This window comes from Callithrix jacchus, chromosome 8 (genome assembly GCF_049354715.1).
Source record: "Callithrix jacchus isolate 240 chromosome 8, calJac240_pri, whole genome shotgun sequence".
Classification (NCBI taxonomy): domain Eukaryota; kingdom Metazoa; phylum Chordata; class Mammalia; order Primates; family Cebidae; genus Callithrix; species Callithrix jacchus.
Genome location: NC_133509.1, coordinates 113,755,322 through 113,775,570, shown reverse-complemented (window position 1 = coordinate 113,775,570; position 20,249 = coordinate 113,755,322). Strand labels below are relative to the sequence as shown.

Sequence of the window (20,249 nt, the reverse complement as noted above, 5' to 3'; positions counted from 1 at the left end):
CACTTTCAATGGCACCATAGTTCTTACTACTTAGCCTTGAATTCTAAATCACAAGTGATCTGGCCTTCGATCCTACCTCCAGCCCAATGGCCCGCCCCTGTTGTTCCTTTCACTTTTGCTATAGAATACACTCTTGGCTCCTGGAATATGCCCTGCCCCATGACTGTGCTCAGGTCGCTCCCTTTGTATAAAATGTTCTCAGCCTATCTTCTAAGAATAAGCAAGGCTCACTGACTCTACCATCATCCCGTTCTCTCCTCTCCCAAGTCTTCTCCTATAGTCCAAGCCCCCATCCTTTGTCTTCTAACTAGACTTCTGAAATCATCTCCTAATTATCCCCCCTACATTCATTTTGCTCTCAATAGTGGGTTCTCCACATGGCAGCCAGAACATTCACCTCCTATCCTTGTTATCCCTTCCCATGCTTTCTAATGCACTGGGAATAACTTTGTACTCCTTGGCTGGCTCGCCAAGTCCTACATGATTTGTTTCCTTGCTAAAGGATGATCTTATGTCCAGGTTTGGCCAGACAGTCTCATTTCACTTCTGTTGTCCTGGTGCAACAATTTTTTTTTTTTTTTGAGATGGGGTTTCACTCTTGTTGCCCAGGCTGGAGTGCAATGGCGCAATCTCGGCAGCAACCTCTGCCTCCTGGGTTCAAACAGTTCTCCTGCCTCAGCCTCCCGAGTAGCTGGGACTACAGGCAAGCACCACCATGCCCAGCTAATTTTTGTATTTTTAGTAGAGACAGGGTTTCACCATGTTGACCAGGATGGTCTCAATCTCCTGACCTCGTGATCCACCCGCCTCAGCCTCCCAAAGTGCTGGGATTATAGGCTTCAGCCACCGTGCCCAGCCTGGTGTAACTATTAATAGCACCACCTTTTACTCAAAAATGTGCAGGTTTGGACTCAGAGCCACCTGGTAACCTTACTTTATAGCTCATCTTCTACTATTGCCTCCTTGTCCATTACAGCCGAGCATGCTGGCCTATTTTTGTCTTCTTAAACATAAACATACTAATTTGTCCTCGCATTTAGGCATTCAGCCAACCCGATTCCTTGGTATGGAATTACCTGCCCCTTGTTCATTTCGAATGGCTGGCTCTTTCCCATTCAGGCCCTAGTCCAAATAGCTTAATTATCATCTTCTCAGAAAGGGATTCCCCAATCTTCCTATCTGCCTGGGCATATTCTATCGTATCAGCTCACTTATTTTTCATGACAATACTTAAAATATGTAATCCTTTTTGTTTGGGTTTTTTGGTTTTTGGGGGTTTTTTTGTTCGTGTGTTTATCTGACTTCCTCTAGGCTTCCTCTAGGCTGTAAGCTCCATGAATGCAGATATCTTTTCTTTTTTGTTTACCATTATGTGGCTATTTTATAGAATGTGGTTCATAGTAGATGCTTTATAAAATAGATGGTGGGTAAATAAAAAATCTTTGAGCATCACCTTCTCTATGAAGCCTATCCTGAGGCTACATGTGCTCTTCCCAGTTAAGATGACCACCCTTTTCCATGGCCTTCTATCTGGTACATACATTCATTATCAGCAGTGCCTACGGAACTTTTTTTGTGTGTGTATTTTAGCTTAGTTTACATGTTTGCCTCTCTCTCAATTCTGTAAGCAAACTGGAAGGCCAAGTGTATTTTCTGCTCATTTTTTATTTTGTTTTAGCTGTCGTTTTAAGCTTTTTATTTCAAACTTACATACTTATAGAAAAGTTACAAAAATTATACTGAGTTTCTTACACTCCTCACCATACTTCCCCTAATGCTAATAATCTCTTACATTACCATAGTATGGTCATCAATAATAGCAAATATGCATTGCTTCAGTATTTTAAACTTCAGGCCTTATTCAAATTTTACTATTTTCCCATTCATATGCTTCTTTCTTCCTGGTCTAGGATTCTACATCACAAGAGCTGGTAGTTTGCTCTGCTCTCCTCCGGTCCACAATAGTTCCCCAGTCTTTTCTTGTCTTTCATGTCTTTTTAAAGAAGACTAATCAGATATTGTATCAAAGATCTTCATTTTGGATTTGTCCAATGTTTTTTTCAGGATTGGAGAGAAGTTATACATTTTTGGCAAGAACACCATAAAAATGATATTGTGTCCTTTTCAGTGCATTCTATCAAGGGGTTCATGATATACATGTGCCTTGTTCCTGGTAATAATTTCCTGCTTATTTGATAACACAGTATCTTCCAGGTTCCAGTCTCTCCAGTTTTAAATGATTGTAATTTCCTTTGCAGTTAATACACGTATTAGAGAAGATACTTTGAGTCTATGCAAATATTATTCTCCTGAAACTTTTAGCCACTAATTTCAGCATCCATCAGTAACCTTGCTTGCAACATTTATTACTGTGGTGTTTGTCTACTGGGGATTCTCTCCTTCCCTATTTCCTCCTACATTTATGAGTTGGAACTCAACTGAGTTCTTATTCGTGTGTAACTCTTTTGCCAGTGCTTATCATGACATTTGAACATGTATGTATCTCTACTAGTGCAGATTAAACCAGCACAATTAACTTCTCAGCCTCTCTGTGAGGCCTGCCTGCCACTTATTAGTTCTGTGACTGGACAAGTCACTTGATCTCTCAGTTGGGTCTCAGGTTTCTCGTTTATGAAATAAGAATGATATTAGCTCATGACTCATTAGCTTCTGGGAGAATATTCAACTCATTCCTCATTCATTCATTCAGGCACTTGAGATATAACAAATGAGAGCGACAACACACCCGACTTTATGAAGGTCCTTAGACCCAGTCTCTGTCACCCATTAGGATAGCAAGGCTCTGAAACTGTTGTCTACAGTTATGATTTAGAATTTCCTGGTTAATCTTGATTTCTTGGGATTGCAAAAAGCTTTCAGTAGAAGCTCAGATTTGATTCCTTTCCAACCAGAGGCATTGTTTTTCAGTTTTCACTGACAGGAGAATGTTCAAAAATGTGCCCCGCCTTCCAGAGATGGGAGATTTCAGTAATTAATTTTTCCCAAACATACCAAAATTCTAGTGGGAGAGCTCGATTAAACCACAAGTAAAATCTTTAATGAAAGGTAAATGTTAAAAGTTCTTACAGGAGGGCTCTCCTTTCTTTAAACCACTCCTTTCAGGTTCTACTCTATAGAGGAGCTGGAACACCGTCACGTGGGCCAGAGGAAATATTTGAAAATGGAGAAAACTGTAGCTGGTAAATGTTATTGCTAGCTCTGGGAGGTGAGGCCTGCAAGGCTAATACCAACTTGCTGGAGCTTGGCAGGCCCCTGGGGAAGCCCAGAAGAGCGGGCAAGCTGATCACGCAAGCCCAGTCCAAATGTCACTCTAACATTTGCAGAGCTGTGTGTAACTGCTTAAGGAGAAGTTTCCAATGAGAAGGTCAAGTATGGAAAATCTGTTTGGGGAGCTGAAGGATGTATTTGGGAAGGGGCAGTCATTTTGCAAAGTATTCTTTTCCCTTCATGTGAGAAGGTTGTTCTGTTTTGGTTTGTATTATACGAACCTGTGTGTGTTTTTTCTTGCTACCTATTACTCATATAGACAGACAATCTTTCAGGAAGGCAAATGCCAATCTCTGTCCTGATTTTAATAGGGAAGAAGACATTCTATATTGTTCTGAACTCTATTATCAAATGGCTTTTGTTTTTATTTTTGTTCTTTTATGTACCTAATTAGTTTTGTATGTCTATAGTTGACCCTTGATATTTCAGAATGTAACATTCTCAATTTTGACATTTTCCCAATGAGTCTGAATAGTTATGATATGTGGCCATATATAATTTTGTTGAGCCATAAATTTTAATCAGTCCCACTGAGAGCAGAGAGTGTAAGAACTTCATGAATAAACCTAGTAGGGCACTCAGCACACACATCTCAGTGAAGTTGAGAGGTTCTTTAATTTTGAAGTATTTCAAACAAGTAGAAATAATAATATACTAAATATCTGTGTACCTATAACCTGGCTTTTATTAATTCCTAACATTCTGGTATATTTGTTTCAGATTTTTTTTAAGAAATAAAATATTACAGGCATAGGTAAATATACTTGTAGAAGTCCCACTTTCTTCCTTTTAGAAACATGTCCGTGCATGTTTTTGTATTATTAATATATATGAAACTACACATGAAACATTTTGGATTATTTAAATGTTTACAAGTTTCACCTAAATAGTATCATTTAGTAATTTGCTTTTTTCATTCAAGAGCATGACTTTGAGGTTCACTAATGTTGCATGCAGCTCTTGTTTGTCTTGCTCCAGTATTGGATATTATAGAGAGATACCACAATTTATTTATGCACTCTCAGATTTAGATTTTTTTGCACATAACAAGCAGTGTACATTCTAACAACTAGCTCAATGTGAACTTGTTTGAGTTTCCGTTAAGTGTTTACATAAATATGCAATTGTGAGGCCAAATGTCCCGTGTAGCTTCAATGCTAAATTGTATTTCAAAGTGTCTGCCTAAATTTACATCCCCACTCTTTAACATATGAGAGCTCTCAATTCTCCTCCCTGCCAACACTTAATATTGTCAGAATTGTACATTTTTGCTACTCTGGTGGTTTGAAATAATATTTCAGTATTCTCAAGGTTCTATTGCGGCTGTACATGCTTTTATATGTTATATGTTAACTATCCACTTTGGTTTTGTCATCTGTCATTTGCTTATTCATATCCTTTGTTCATTGGGTTGTCTTTCTTTTGTTGACATGCAGAAGGTCACTATATAATTTATAATACCAATCCTTTGTGTATTGTGTACATTGCCAATGTTTTCTCCAAGTCTGTAGCTCCTCTTTTAATTTATCATGTCTTTCCTGGAACATAAGTTTTAACATTAATTGTAATCTAATGTACAAATACTTTAATGACCTATGCTTTTTTCCCTTCTTTTAAGAAATCTTTCCCACATGTAGGTCTTAGAGCCAATCACCATTATTTTCTTCTAAAAATTTTAAAGTTTTTCATTTTACATTTAAATTAGTATGTACCCTTAATTTGTTTTCACGTGTGATATAAAATGAAGTCTAATTTCATTTTTTTTCCATATAGATAAAAATTATTCCAGAACTATCAGTTGACCAGTTCATTAATTAACTAATGATTTTAAATGTCTACCTGGTCATGTATCAATTTTCCATACTGCAAGGGACAGTTACTGAGCTCCACTGTGTCCCAAAGGCCTGCATGCCTATTTTGTACCTATGTCCCACTGTCTTAATTATTTTGGAGATAAAATATGTCTTGATTTCTAGTTGGGCAAGTCTTTTCTCTTGAGTTCCATCTCCCACTCCTGAATTATCTTGGCTATTTTTGGCATCTTGATCATATATGAGTTAAGGAATTAACTTGTCAAATTCCACAAACAATTCTGTTCAAGTTTTGAGTGGAAATGTATGGAATTACAGAAAAATTTAGAAAAAAATTGGCATCTTTGTGTTGAGTCCACCCATACATAAATATGCTCAATGTTGATGGCTTATTCGGGGCTTGATAATCTGCAATCATATTTTGTCATTTTTTTTCCGTAAGGGTCTTGAATCTTTTATTCTATTATTCTTAGCTACCTTACATTTTTGTCACTATTATATGTGAATTTTTTTTTTCAGTTCTACATTTTAATTGGTTACTGTAATTGTAGAGAGAGGCTGATTAGATTTACCTGTTTACCTTGTACCCAACAAACTTGTGTAAATCATTTTTAGGTCTAATAGTCTTCCCACAAACCCTTACAGACTCTCTGCAAATAAAAGTATTGTAGATTCCTCTCCAATCTTTTTGCTTGTTTTTTTTTATTCCATTGACTAGTTTTTTCATTTCAATAATCAATAGGAACAATAATAGTATTCATTCTTGCTTTGTTACTAATCTGAATATATGTGATGTTTGCTGTAGTGTATTGTTAGCATGTTTTCATGGTAAAAATGTTCTACTCTAAGCTTGTTGAGATGCGTTTTAATAAATATACTGACTATATTAAATGTTTCTACAGTTTAAAAATAATTTTGCTTTTCTTCCTTTATCTTTACTATCACCATCTTATATTAAATTTAATATATTATCTGATGCTATATCATCTTCACACTCCTGAGAAAAATCTTTTTGTTTAAGATGCATTTTTAAAAATACTGTATTAAATCTGCTGGTATGGCCATCAGAAATTCTATTAGAACCATATGTTTAATAGACATACAATTGTACTTTAGAACAGAAGACTGTTTGATGGTATTAAATTGGGTCTGTGTTGGTTTCTATCCAAGTTGCTTTCATTTCCTGGGGTCCTTGTTACAAGTGGACTCACTACAGAGCGTCCGTATTTGGACTGTGGTTCTAGTGGGTTTCAATATTTAAAATAAATATGCCAGGCACATTGTAAGTGTGAGTTAACTATCTGTAGAATGTATAGGTCATTAATGCTTGAATGAAAGAAAATAAGAAGAGGTAGAAAAAGAGAAATGAAAGAAGGGAAGAAGGGAGAATTTTTATGGTAAGGTTTCAGAATGTACTCATATTTTCTGGTAAAATAGTTTGTTAAGAGGAAACAAACAGAAACCCTCGAAAAATTAGCTTGTATAAAATTCATTCTATTTCAGATCTGCTTTAAGAAGAAAGTAGGATTGCTCAAAATTTTTTCTAACCCTTAAGAAATAAGAAATAATTTGTGCATCTGACCAAAAATTGTATTTTGGCCTAAAATTAACTGCACTGAGGAAGGAGTATTTGTCTGATGTCCTTTTTTAAGGTCTGAAAAAAAGGAAATTCTGTTATTTCACCCCATGGGCTGCAACCTCTAGGATTCCTTAGCCTAGACTTTTCTATTACTGAAAATGTAAGAAGCAGAAACCATTCTCAAAAATAGCTCTAACATAGAATATAAAGTATAACAAATTACTTTCTTCTAATTACTTATACAAAGTCTTCAGTTATCAAGTCAGAGAACATGATATCTTGAAGTACTGAGCTTTCTTTTAATATGATCATACTTATCTTCAATTTATTCTCTTCACATGTCTTTCAAAGAATTTCTTCAACCACACACAGGTGCAGTGGCTCACACTTGTAATCCCAGCATCTTGGGTGGCCGAGGCAGGTGGATCACTTGAGGCCAGGAGTTTGAGACCAGCCTATGTAAAATGTCAAAACCCTGTCTCTACTAAAAATACAAAAATTAGTCAGGCAGAGTGGCACGCACCTATGTCCCAGCTACTTGGGTGAGGTAGGAGGATCACTTGAACCTGGGAGGCAAAGGCTGCAGTGAGCTGAGATGGTGCCACTGCACTCCAGCCTGGGCAACAGAATGAGACTCTGTCTCAAAAATAAATTTTAAAAAAATTCCTTCAACCTAAATCTCCCTTGTCTCCCTCCAAAGAGACCACCTAATTTTTTGTTAAATGGTCAGTAAAACAGCAGCCAGGAGATGGAGTTACCATTATTTGACCATCCAGGGTTGTCTAGACAAACATAATCATTATTTCAGTATGTAACAGAGGAGCAATGTTGTTTATTTTCTAAGAATGAAGATTCTAGTCTCAGAATTCAGCATCTAAATCTCAACACAGCTGATAGATACATATTAATAGCAATTATTATAATGAGGACCAAACTCTCTGCTAGATAAAACAGAGGAATCAAGATGGACCCATCACATGGGAGTATAGACTGATAAGTCACTAAGTATGTGGCTTATATTAGCTGTATTTGGAGCCCCCAAGAAAATGGCAAAAATTGAAAAATTGAATTGAAAGTCTCTGAAAGTCAAACCTTAACTTTTGTTCTGTGCCATGTGCCCATATTAGTTGTTTGTTTTTTTTTTTTTCTGAACTAAGAGTGTGTCCATTGAATAACTGCAGTGAAGGCAAGTAAGGCTCTATGGAGACTCTGAGGTGGAAAGATGTGCAGAGAACAGGCATGTAGGATCTGGATGATAAGGATTTGGGATTTTATTCAAAGTTCAACAGGATACTACACGAGGGCTTTTGGCTAGAAAGGAACAGGACTTGATTAATATATGGCCTCCCTCATGTCCTCAGTTTTCTCAACAGTAAAAAGAAAGCATTACTATAGACCAGTGGTTTTCAGAGTAGGGCTCTGAGACCAGCAATATCAGCATCATCTGAAAACATGCTAAAAATGCATTCTCAACCCCCACCCCCAACCTACTGAATCAGAAACTCTTGGGATGGGACCCAGCAAACTATATTATAGTATGCCCTCCAGTTGGTCTCTGATGCACACTAAAGTTTGAGAACCTCTGGGCTCAACAAGCTCAGATATTTCTTTCAGTTCCAAAGTTTAACGTCTCTAATCAGGTTAAGTCCTTCATGGAGTATGTCATGAATCTTAGCAAAGTCCTTCATGAAACGGGTCATGAATTCTAGCAAACAAGACCAACAATCTAGCATTTTTACCACCTCTGCTGGCCAACATTTTGTTTTAGAAAGGAATTATTCAAAGAAAAATAAATAACTATCTAATGTACAGATCTCACGTCTGTACACATTTTATACCCTATGCCAAATGTGTAATAAGATAAAAAAAGATTAATATAATGCCACACTGACCTATAAATTTGTTCTTACAGTTATCAGAATAAATTTCTCTAAATCCTATATCCCCCAATACGATTATCTGCTCCAGTTTATACAAAATTACGAGACCATTTAGAAGGATTATATCTGTCTCTATGTTATATAAGGATCTACACAAAGAAGGTATTTAATCAGAGGCAGAACAGAATGATTAAAGGGCAGCCCTTTGAAATTGCACAACACGAAGAATTCTGAATTCACTAACGGTTTAAGAATCAGAGTTAAAATGTGGAAGGGGTAGGGCAGGCAATTGGCACAGTTTAATAATACGGCGATCACTATACATATACATGCTTGAAAAACTGTTCATGTATCGCCATATAACTATGTTCCATTAAATAATTTCCAGACTATATTTTACACAGTGGCTTTCAAGTTCTAACATTCTGGGTGTGAGTGTGTGATTGAAGTGGACTCTTGGTTCATATGTAATATTAGTTCTTGGTGAATCTCTGAAGCTAATAGAATCCAATAACTGGCCAGACAGAATTACAGTAGCCCCTCTTATCCTGAGGGGATATGTTTCCACACCTCAGTAGATGCCAGAAACTGCAGGTTTACTGAACCCCGTATGCACTCTGTTTTTTGTTCCTCTATATATGCATACCTATGATAGTTTAACTTATAAATTAGATATAATAAGATATTAATAACAATAACTGATAATAAAATGGAGCAATTATAACAGTGTGCCAGCATCACTACCCTTGTACTTCGGGGTCAAAGTAACATAAAGGTTACTTGAACAGCAGTACTGAAATACCACAGCAGCTAATCTGATAACCAAGATGGCTACTAAGCAGCTAACAGGTGGTAACATACACGTTATAGACATGCTGGACAAAATAGTAATTCACACTCTGGGCAGGACAGAGCAGGATGGCACAAGATTTCACCTGCTACTCAGAAGGAATGCGATTTAAAACTTCTAAGTTGTTCATCTGTGGAATTTTCCGTGTAATAGTTTTATACAGAAATTATCTGTATGAATGTGTATTATTTCGTATAGTTTCATACAGTTTATATACAGCTACACACAGTTAATATAATTCTATACTATTTCATACAGGAACTTCATATAGGAATTACCATACAGGATAAGTGAAACTGAGAAAAGTGAAATGCTGAATGAGAGGACTAGTGTATTCTAAAATACAGATATCCTCAAACATGGCCTTGTTTAACAAATTGAGAATACCTAAATACAGAAACGTGCCTTCAAATTAAAAAGGGAATATTTTATGATAACCCACGATTAGTTATTCTTCACATCAGAGATACTTACTGACCTAGGAGAATATTTCAGACCACCCCATCCCTTATTCCTCTAAAGTTCCAGGGGTATCCAATCTTTTGGCTTCCCTGGGCCACATTGGTAGAATAAGAATTGTCTTGGGCCACACATAAAATACACTAACACTAATAAGAGCTGATGAACTTAAAAAAAAAACAACCAACAACAACATTTGATGTTTTAAGAAGTTTATGAATTTGTGTTGGGCCACATTCAAAGCCATCCTGGGCCACAGGTTAGACAAGTGGCACTTAACCATGATACTAATTTGAAATTTTTTTTCTGAATATGGCATAGCTTTTACCCCACTAACTTGTATAGATGCTGAAATCTTCTACTAAATGTTGTATATATGTACACACTGAACCCCTCACAAGACTGTAAAAAGCTCTTAAACAAATACTATGGCTTTTACTTCTGTGCATTTCTCAACAGAACTGAGCAAATTGCATTATACCCATTGGGTGTGGAATACAAATATTGATTATAAATCACATTATGCAGGAAGTATACAGGCTGAAAATAAATATATTCAAGATAGACACAGATAAATCTACTGATAATATTAAATGGGTATAGTGTAATGGTTAAGAACGTGGATGGTGGAATTAAACAGTTAGTTGAAATCTAAGCTTGGTCACTCATTAACCATGAGTTATTTAATCTCTATTTTTTATTTTTTTGTTTAGAGACTGGGTTTTGCTCTGTCACCCAGGCTAGTGTGCAGTGGCACGATCATAGCTCACTGCAGTCTTCTGGACTCAAGCAACCCTTCTGTATCAGCCTCCCAAGCAGCTGGGACTACAGGTGTGCACCACCACATTCAGCTAATTTTGTATTTTTATTTTTTGCAAAGACAAGGGTCTCACTATGTTGCCTAGGCTGGTCTTGAACTCCTGGCCTCAAGCGAATCTGCCTGCCTCAGCCTCTAAAACTGCTGTGATTACAGGGGTGAGGCACCACACCTGGCCTTAACCTCTATTTTTGACTCTCATGTTCCTCACCTATAAAGTGGAGATAATAGTATCCACCTCAATGAGTGCTTACAAATATTGACTATTTACACAATGCTTAATAGTTAGAGATCAATATCTGATAGCTGTAATTAGTGATAATAGATATTTGTAGCATGTCATCTAAGAGATACGTAGAATATTTAAGTTGTACAAACATGTAAGGAATCATGGTACCCCTCAAACTGTTCAATTATTCCCTTTGTTCAGACAGAATATTATAGAACATAGTCTGAATAAACTCTTGGGCTCATTTATCTCGGGATATTAGATTCTTAAGATTTATCATTAGTTAATACACAATAAATTATTATGCAGCAACTTAAAATTTACTTTAACATTCATTCCTAACATGTAACCATCATAATGCTGTGTGACTATTGAGTCTACTGGCTTAAAGTCGGGCATAGATAATTCCATATTTCCTGGGAAACATTACAGGAACTAAGTAATGCCAAGTATAAAGCATGGAAGTATGAAAATAAGTATAGGAATTATTAAAAAGGAAAGAAAAACCACCACAATTAAATAAATAATTCTGTTTTCGTTTCTCAGGCTGTCGAAGATGTCAGTGCTGAGGAAGGATGTCGAGCAATAATTACAACCTAGCGGCAGCATACGAGCTGGAAAAGGCTATCGTACACAACTTAATTTGCCGTTCTCGACTGAAGCTTCTAAACTTAAAATAAAAAACTGAAAAATTAAATAAAGCTAAGTCAGTCTTATAACCGCAAGGGAGTGAGGGAACTGAATTATGTGTTGGTTCCTTTATCTTTCTGTACATTTGGCCAATCCTGACAGGCACTTCCACAAAATGATAATTACCAGGTTCCGGCCAGTAGGCAGCTCTCCGTGCAGCCTGGCTGACACTCCATGCCCTCTGCCCTATTCCCTTGGAAAAGAAGGGCAAGGAAAGGAGAGGAGTAGAAATCTCACTCCTGCCACACTCAGTATTAACAGATGACCCTCACAATCTCCCACCTGTAGTCCCAGGAGCTAGGGAATAACTTAAGAGGATTGAAAGGTTTTGTTACTGACATAGAAACATGGGAATGGCAGCAAGTCTTCACAGAAAAGCATCCAGAATTACAGGACTTGAATTTGCAAAGAACTTTGCCCTTTCCAGTGTAACACTGGACAACTCCATCCGCAAGTGCAAACAACCTGTGTTAACGAAATCATGACTTAACAGTATTTCTCAGACCGCTTCTACTCAGAGTTTCTTATGGGCCAATCGGGACTTTATGCTTATGAGATTCAAGAACGAAACAGAACCAAAAATGAGTTACAGAAATAAAACAAGAGATGACAGAATTAAAGGATATTACTGAAGTTTACAGGGAAAAGAACTTCAAGTTAGAATATTTAGGGGTAGAATTTTTTTTTAATTTCTTATTTAAAACAGTATTTTAAACAATATTTTAAAGTAGCACAAGACATCAGAGTTCACTTTGATTCTTCCCTTCTCAGATACCACCTAAAACTTTTGCAATTCAACACATGGTTCACTGACTAGCAGCATTGGAATCCCCTTAGAGCTTGCTAGAAATGCAGCATCTCAGGCCCCACCCCAGACCTAGTAAATTAGAATCTGCATTTTAATAAAATCCCCAGATGACTTGTGTGCAGATGAAAGTTTGAGAAACACTGACCTAACTCTGATCTCCTATCTGTTAGTTCTTACTGTAAGGTATCACCTGGATTGATTCCTTTTTATCATTACCATTACCCTAGTTTTGACCCTTATTACCAGATAGTTGGATTTTTTTCTTTGGAAAAGTCATGACTGATTTATTTACTGACTCATTCTTTCACTTTTCTGGAGTATCTGTGGTGAGAGTAATGGAAGGAGGATTAGAAACTTGAACACAAGGACCAACATTTTCCTACGACCCCTCTTCGTCAACAACAGTTTTCCCAAACCTTGGTCAAGGGTACGTTTGTCAATGTCACACATTTTTACCCGATCTACATACTGCCTGAATTATTATTTCATCTTTTTCCCTAAATTGTTTCACTTCTTTTCATTTGCATATATTTTTGTTTTAAAGTAAATTTATACTAGTACTAGACATAGAAAACCAGTTGCACTTGCCTGTAGAAGTGAACCATAAAAATAAACACAGGTTGAGCATCCTTAATTTGAAACTCTGAAATCCAAAGTGGTTCAAAATTCAAAACGTTTTGAGCACTGACATGATGCAACAAGCAGAAAGTTTCACACCTGACCTCATGTGACAGGTACTCAGAATTACTTAAAATATTGTATAAAATTACCTTCAGCCTATGTTTATAAGGTGCAGATGAAACATAAGTGAATTTCATGTTTAGACTTGAGCCCCATCCCCAGGATATTTTATTATATATATGGAAATATCCCCAAATCCAAAAAAATCGAAAATCTAAAACACTTCTGGTCCCAAGCATTTTGGATAAGGAACACTCAATCTGTAGAATGAAAATAAAATACCAATAAATTATAGATAGTACGGTTGCTCTCTAAAGACCTGGGAAGGCCATGTTAATGAAATAGTGACTTTACAGTATTTCACAGGCCTCTTCTACTCAGAGTTCATTATGGGCCAATCAGGACTTTATGCTTATGATAATCAAGAACAAAATATAACCAAAAATGAGTTACAGAAATAAAACAAGAAGGATCAATATCTAAGCTCTTTAAAACCTCCTAATACCTCAGATAGCTTCTAGGTGGTTTCAGATGGAGTTTGGGGAACCTCTTTGCAAATAAGGGATATTAATAAGAATGAGTGGGGGTTACAGACAAACTAAAAACAAACTTGACTTCTTCCTTGTTATAATCAAAAGAAACACACATTTCCTGTTTTTTAAAATTATACTTCAGTATTCGATTCAGATCAATCTGTGTATATTCTTATTCCCTGTCTGCAGATTGCTCCCCGCTGCCAGGAGTTCATTCTGATGCCAATCACCTGTCTCTCTAAAGCATGCTTAGTTCTTCAGATTCTAATTTTTACGCCCACAATTCTGACCATATAGCATCCTTGGAGATCTTCTTTCTCTGCACCTTGAAGAGGCCATCAGAAATATACAACGCAATACTCATTCACCGCTTCATGTGTGCTTATCCTACCCCCATAATGAGGCTTTGAGGCCTTCATAATACAGGTATGGGCCCTATTAGGAGACAAATAAATATGTGGATGATGGTGAGATTGTACCCACTGAGGAATCACCTAGAATCCATCTGAGGTGTCAGGAGGTTCTCAAGAGCTTAAAAATCGATCCTTCAACGAGCAGCACTAAATCTTCCTACCAAACCTCCCAATAGCTGTCTCACAGCCGCTTTCACGAGGTGGTTTTCACTCCAGAGACCACAATCAAGGCCCATTAGAGCCTGAGTTGCTTGGTCTTGCTCCACCATGCCGCCTCTGAAGGTGTTCAGCACAATTAGCAACATGGCCTTGCTTAAGTGGTCCAAGGCATTCAGGACGCCCAGGAGACTAGAATAAGGGGAGCATTAACAATTGCATGGAACCACAGGAGACTTCTGCTAAAGGGCCCTCTGGGAAACTGCATTGTCCTGATTGCTGTTTTCCTTTTATACGTGTTACCTCCAACAATGAAAGCGAAAGTTACAACGCTTATTAAAGCGGAAGGCCTTTGCCAGGATTTAGGACAGCTCCTTTTAGCTGCAACCCCCCCACCCCCAAATTTGTACACTTAACTGACATTCCCTCCTCAATCAATCCCTCTGTATCCATTATGTCCTTACCCTACCTACATTGTTCCTCTTCTCTAAATATCTTCTTTGCAATTTTTTTTCTTTAACAAAATAGAAAATACACTAATCTTGGAGTTAGAAGACCTCAGTTTTATCTTCTAACCTGGTTACTAATTTCCCATTTGATTTGGACATTATTTCATTTCAAATATAAGAATTTAAAGCTACCCAAAACATATTTTGCTCTCAAATGCTCGTATCTTTGCGGTCCTTTGGCCACGATGCTCCCAGTAAGCAAATCTGCCAATTTTCATAAATAGGAATAGAGAAATCTAGAACCATCCTTGCACATCTTTGCTCCAAGATATATTTCTCTCCAGTGGGTAGTTTCATAGATATTATCATCTTTGAAAATCCCCCTGAGCACAGGCACCAGGACCAAGAAGATAAGGAGAACTCACTCTGAAAGGAATCATGGCTAAGCCCTCATCACCACGGTGCTGATTTCCCTCAGAAGTCACCTACAGGTCATACCACACTTCTGTGGGATGCACCCATGTGTGCTCTGGAACCAGCCAGACCTGGGTTCAGTTCCTAAACCCAACATTTACCAGGCCGAGGTGACCCTGGGTGAGGTCCTTAGTGTTCAAAGCCACAGTTTACTCATCTGCAAAAATAGGGGTATTGATACAAGCCAAATTACGACTATTACAACATCTTGATGCCAAAGTCTGTCACCCCGTTGCATTAATAAATGTTGATACTAAATCTGTACAGATACAGATCCCTTGGCAACACGCACACACATCCCTAGATATATCCTGCCTATTTATCACCTAACAGCAAAAATAGACAAGAGCATCCTATGTGGCCTCTTTTTTCTCAGACATTGAAGACAGGCAAAAACCTGTGTTGCCCCACCCCTGGCATCCCTGTCCCTCCAAACATACTTTATACTTCAGCCAAGTGGAAACAGTCACTTAGTAGATGAAATTTCTTGTCTCTATGCATTTGCTCATGCTGCTTCTGCCTCTCAAGTGGCTACTGCCTCTCATGGCCATCCCTTCGGTATAACCAACATCTCCTTTTTCTAAATTACACACTTCATCTGTGGTCTCTCTCTTTTATTCTGCCTTACAACATGGTTAGGTGTGTCACTGCTTTCTGGATCCTTTTCAGAGTCTTGCTTTGGATTCAGTATTATTCGTAGAAATCAACTATACTAAACTGCTCAGGCTAGGCCTAGGGTGAGAGCCTAAAAAGCAACTAGGATGTTTGATTATAGACTCTATTGTTGAAGTGCTATGTCCTTGGAGAAAATTGCTGTGCCTCAATCACAGCGTAGCTCCGGAGAAAGGGAGCCAATTAGTTACTGTTGTTGGTTGAACTGTGTCTCTCAAAAAGATATGTTTCAGTCCTAACCCCGGTACCTATAAATGTGACCTTACTTGGAAATAGGACGTTTGCAGGTATAATCAAATTAAGACAAGGTCATACTGGATGAGAGTTGGCCCTAATTCAATTTCCATATAGGAAGAGGGAAATATGGATACAGAGACAGCCTGTGATATTGTGATATAATAAGAAAAACATACTTGGTCTTTGTCCCTGGTTTGTATCACAAGAGCTTCTAAAACCTTTGAAATTTCCTGAGTGACAGGGAGGAGGAAGTGTCTTTTGTTATTCATAAGTAGCCGTTTTCAACCATAATCCGAGTTTATCCTAATAAGGTAACTCTTAGTGGACCCTAGATAGTTTCAGGATGGGGACTGGCTGCCAAAGAAACGAGGCACATGATTAGAGGGTTGGAACTTTAAACCCCACCCCCAGACTTCCAGGAGATGGAGATGGAGGAGATTGAGTCAATGACCAGCGGACAGTGATTTAATGAATCATGCCTTTGTAATAGATCCTCCCTAAGAACCTTAAGCAATGGGGTCTGGAGAGCTTCCAGACTGGTGAATACATGAAAAGTGCTGGGAGAATGGTGTGGAAGTTCCAGAGAGAACATGGAAGTTAATTTCTATTTTCCCGGATTAAATCGCTGCCGCCAAACAACGGCATTTTAGTGTCCAAACTCTGTCCCTGAAATATGTAAACATCTACTACACGCTTACTATGTACTACGTACTTAGCCCTGTGCCGGGCCTTTAAAAACAGAAAGATATTCAGGCACAGTTTCCTGACATAAGGAACTGTTTACACCTATTTTATGTACTTACGTTTAGGTAGATAAAATGGATGTATATATCTTTTCCCTATTTCTGCCAGTAAACTTTTCTTGTTGTTTCTTATCGTGTAGCGATTTCTTATTCAACTAGAAAAACAAGGTCTTGGCAAAACTGCACTTACTGTAAAATGCTTTTTACTGATATCCATGACTAAGGACCCCTATTAAAACAAGTAAGTCTTAGATCAATAGTACGTCTCTTTCATCTTATAAGAACTTTTTCATGTGCATGAATTTTGTTTTTCTCTAACTTCAACTAAGTCCAAGAACAGGCACAGGGTGTTCTTTTAGGAGAATAATGAGACTAAGAGCATTTCTGGTAATTCATAGAATCATGAAAGCATAAGGAAATTCTCAGCACATGGAGAGGAACACAAAGAAAAGTAAATATTGACAGAGAAATTTATTTACAAATATATTTATCCTTCCCAAAGGACCCAGACTCATGCAGTCTCTCTGTCATGTTAACAATGATCCAGGTTACCTACCGACACTTTTTTTTTTTTTTGGTAAACACATTTGTTTTTGATTGCATTGTCATCTAATTCATTTTAATGCATTTGATTTCTCCTGTTAGGAAATAGGGTGAAGGACAAATCTTATATGTGGGAGTTTCTACTAATTAATTCCACATGAATTGTTATTATCCTTACTAAAGACACCTGGACATCAAGGGCCCCAGAAACAGGGCTGAAATGAGTTCTCTCTACTAAGTTTAAAATGGTGTTACACAGACCCATGCTTCTACTCCACTGGGAGACAGCATAGTTCGAGGATGGCCAATAGGTTTTATAACACTTTCTAACACTGATCGAATGTTAGCATTTGTCTAGTGTGTTGCCTTTTAAAGCATTTTGAGACTAAGTGTGAACTCACAGGAAATAAATGCCCTGTATCAGTTATTTTTGTCTACACCAGTGAGGGATGTGGAAACAGCTCATATTTTCCCAAGCATTTCACAACTCTGATTTCTTTGGAAAGAGGAATCTAAGTACACTGAAACAATTAGTAACAAAGACAAGAGGGCAATCTGCGACACGTGCCAGGGCTATTGCACTTTGACAGTGTGGTAGATCGACCCTAGGGTGACATGGTCCTCTTCACCTCTAGATGTTCACACTTTAGTGTGATTTCCTTCCCTTGAGGATGGGTGGGAATCCTGTGACTTGCTTTTAACCAATAGAATAGGGCAAAGGTGTTAGGATGTTATTCCTGTGATTACATTAATAAATATATATGCAAATATATTTCTTTACTGCCTTTACCACTGACTTTGAAGAAGCTGCTATATTATGAAACACCTATGGAAAGGCCACATGTCAGGAAACTGGGCGGCTTCTAGCAGCTGAGGGCCGCAGTCCTACAACTTCAAGGAATTAAATCCTGCCTACCACATGAGCTTGGGAAAAGATCCCAAGTCTCAGATGAGATCACAACCCTGGGCCTCATTGCAGCTTTGTGCAGTTTTAAAGCAAAGAACCCAATTAATTAATGCCTGGACCTAGGACCTACAGAAATGGGGAGGTAATAAATGTGTCTTGTTTTAAGCAGCTAAGTCCCTAGTAATTTGTTATGCAGCAAAAGAAAACCAACACAGGGAATTACTGGGAAATTATGTTGGAGGACAAGTGCAATCTAAGTGCTGAGGACCTTGATATCAAGAGAACTTTTCCCTATTATGCTAGCTCCATGATGAGTTTCAAACCTCATTTTAAAAGATGAGGAGAGTGAGAGAGAGTTCAATAACTCTGCCCAAGATAATATAATAACAGTCTGGGTTTCCAACTCAAGTAGGTCTATCTGACTGCAAAGCTCATGTTCTTTACAAGATACTATATGCTTCTGACCTGAACTCACCAATTTGGGTTAGATGACTCCCCCTTGATTGCAAGGTTGGCTCTGAGTCACATTATCATTTCTCCATATTTCAGTTTCCACAGAGATGAGGCATGGAATCCAAAGAAGGCAATGAAAGAAATATGGGAGTTCAAGAAGCTAATCCATCACATGTAATTCAATTTCAGATATCCACAATCAACTTGTGAAAACTCTTATCATTTAGACATAGACCTCAAGCTGGAAATTATTGATGTGTAGGTAGCAGTGGAGAGGGAAAACATATTTGAATTTTTTTAAGGACCCTAAAGGCAATTTTTTTTTGCAATGTAATTGGTATGGTAGACTTCTATAGATATTTTCCTTCTGCAAATGCCCTGTTACCAGAGGTTTATGATTATAAACAAATTTACAGAAGCATAAGCCACAGAAATCACTTTAGTTATATAACCTGATACCCATTCTGCCTTCCCATTCCTAGTTTTTCTCTTTATTTTCCTTTTAAAGAAGCTACTCAAGGTAAAGAGAACTAGAGTTTCCATAGCAATAGACATCTACAAAGGACCATCCATGATAATTAAACCTTTATATTAAGATGCCATCTTTAGCTGGGGAAGAATGTCTCAAAACCTAGGCTGAGTTCTGTCACTGGAGTTATCTCTGGCACCAACTGAGACCTCAGACTGCTTGATGTGCTAGGTGCTGGGCTTCTGTGTATGTACTGTCTCCTTCAGCTGAAGGTATTTCAGTCTTCTGAACGACTCCAGAGCACAATCACAAACTGTTAAAGTCCTTTGTGTCATAACCACTGAGAAGCTCCAAGAACACCTCAACTAACAATGCAAATTGGTGTGTGAGAGATCTATGCAGCCTAGAGATATGGAGACCAAAATAAAGAAACCCCAGGTGGCCTTAGCCAAAGAAACAACAGGTCAGGTTGAAATATATATATTTCAACATTTATTCACTTAACATTTGCTGAGAATGCTTTCTCTAGTAAATTCACTGTACTAGAGAGTAGCAATACAAAGATGAGTAAGTCATGGTCACCGTCACAATTGCACACTGACTCTAGTAAGAGAAACAGACTTGTGAGGAAGTCTTTGTAACCTACGGAGTTCATTTAAGAACAAACATGGAAGCTATGAAGTCTGCCTGAGAAAGTTAGCTTCCAAGAGAAGCAATTATTTGGATCTTCAAGAATAATTAAAAGTACACCAGGCAAACAAGAAGGGAAAGTAATCCAGGAAAAGGTAAAATTTTGTATGCTCTCTTCCCCTACAGAGGTGGCCATAGCATAAATTCAGCTTCCTCTCTCTAGTTACCTGCCCAGCTGCAGGTCAAATAATTCTTCTACCCACTCCCTTCACGAGCAAAGCAAATCTTGTCTAAATCCCTTTACACAAGATTTATGAATTGTTTACAAGTATGCCCCCAGATATTGATTCCTCAGTCCTTGAGTGAGGCTGGGGAGGCTGGCACAGCTGTCTCTTAGCCAAATAGACTGATCAGGGAGCCTTGGATGTTGGCTAGCTGAGCATGTCTAATGGTGTACTCCACGTGAAAACTCTTGGAA

The 20,249-nt window shown here is 37.8% G+C and overlaps 1 protein-coding gene across 45 annotated transcripts in view; it reads right to left on the bottom strand.

The window, feature by feature from the left end:
• Positions 1 to 20,249, bottom strand: part of NRXN3 (neurexin 3) — a 1,708,033-nt gene that overhangs the window by 1,077,214 nt on the left and 610,570 nt on the right. The window lies entirely within an intron of this gene.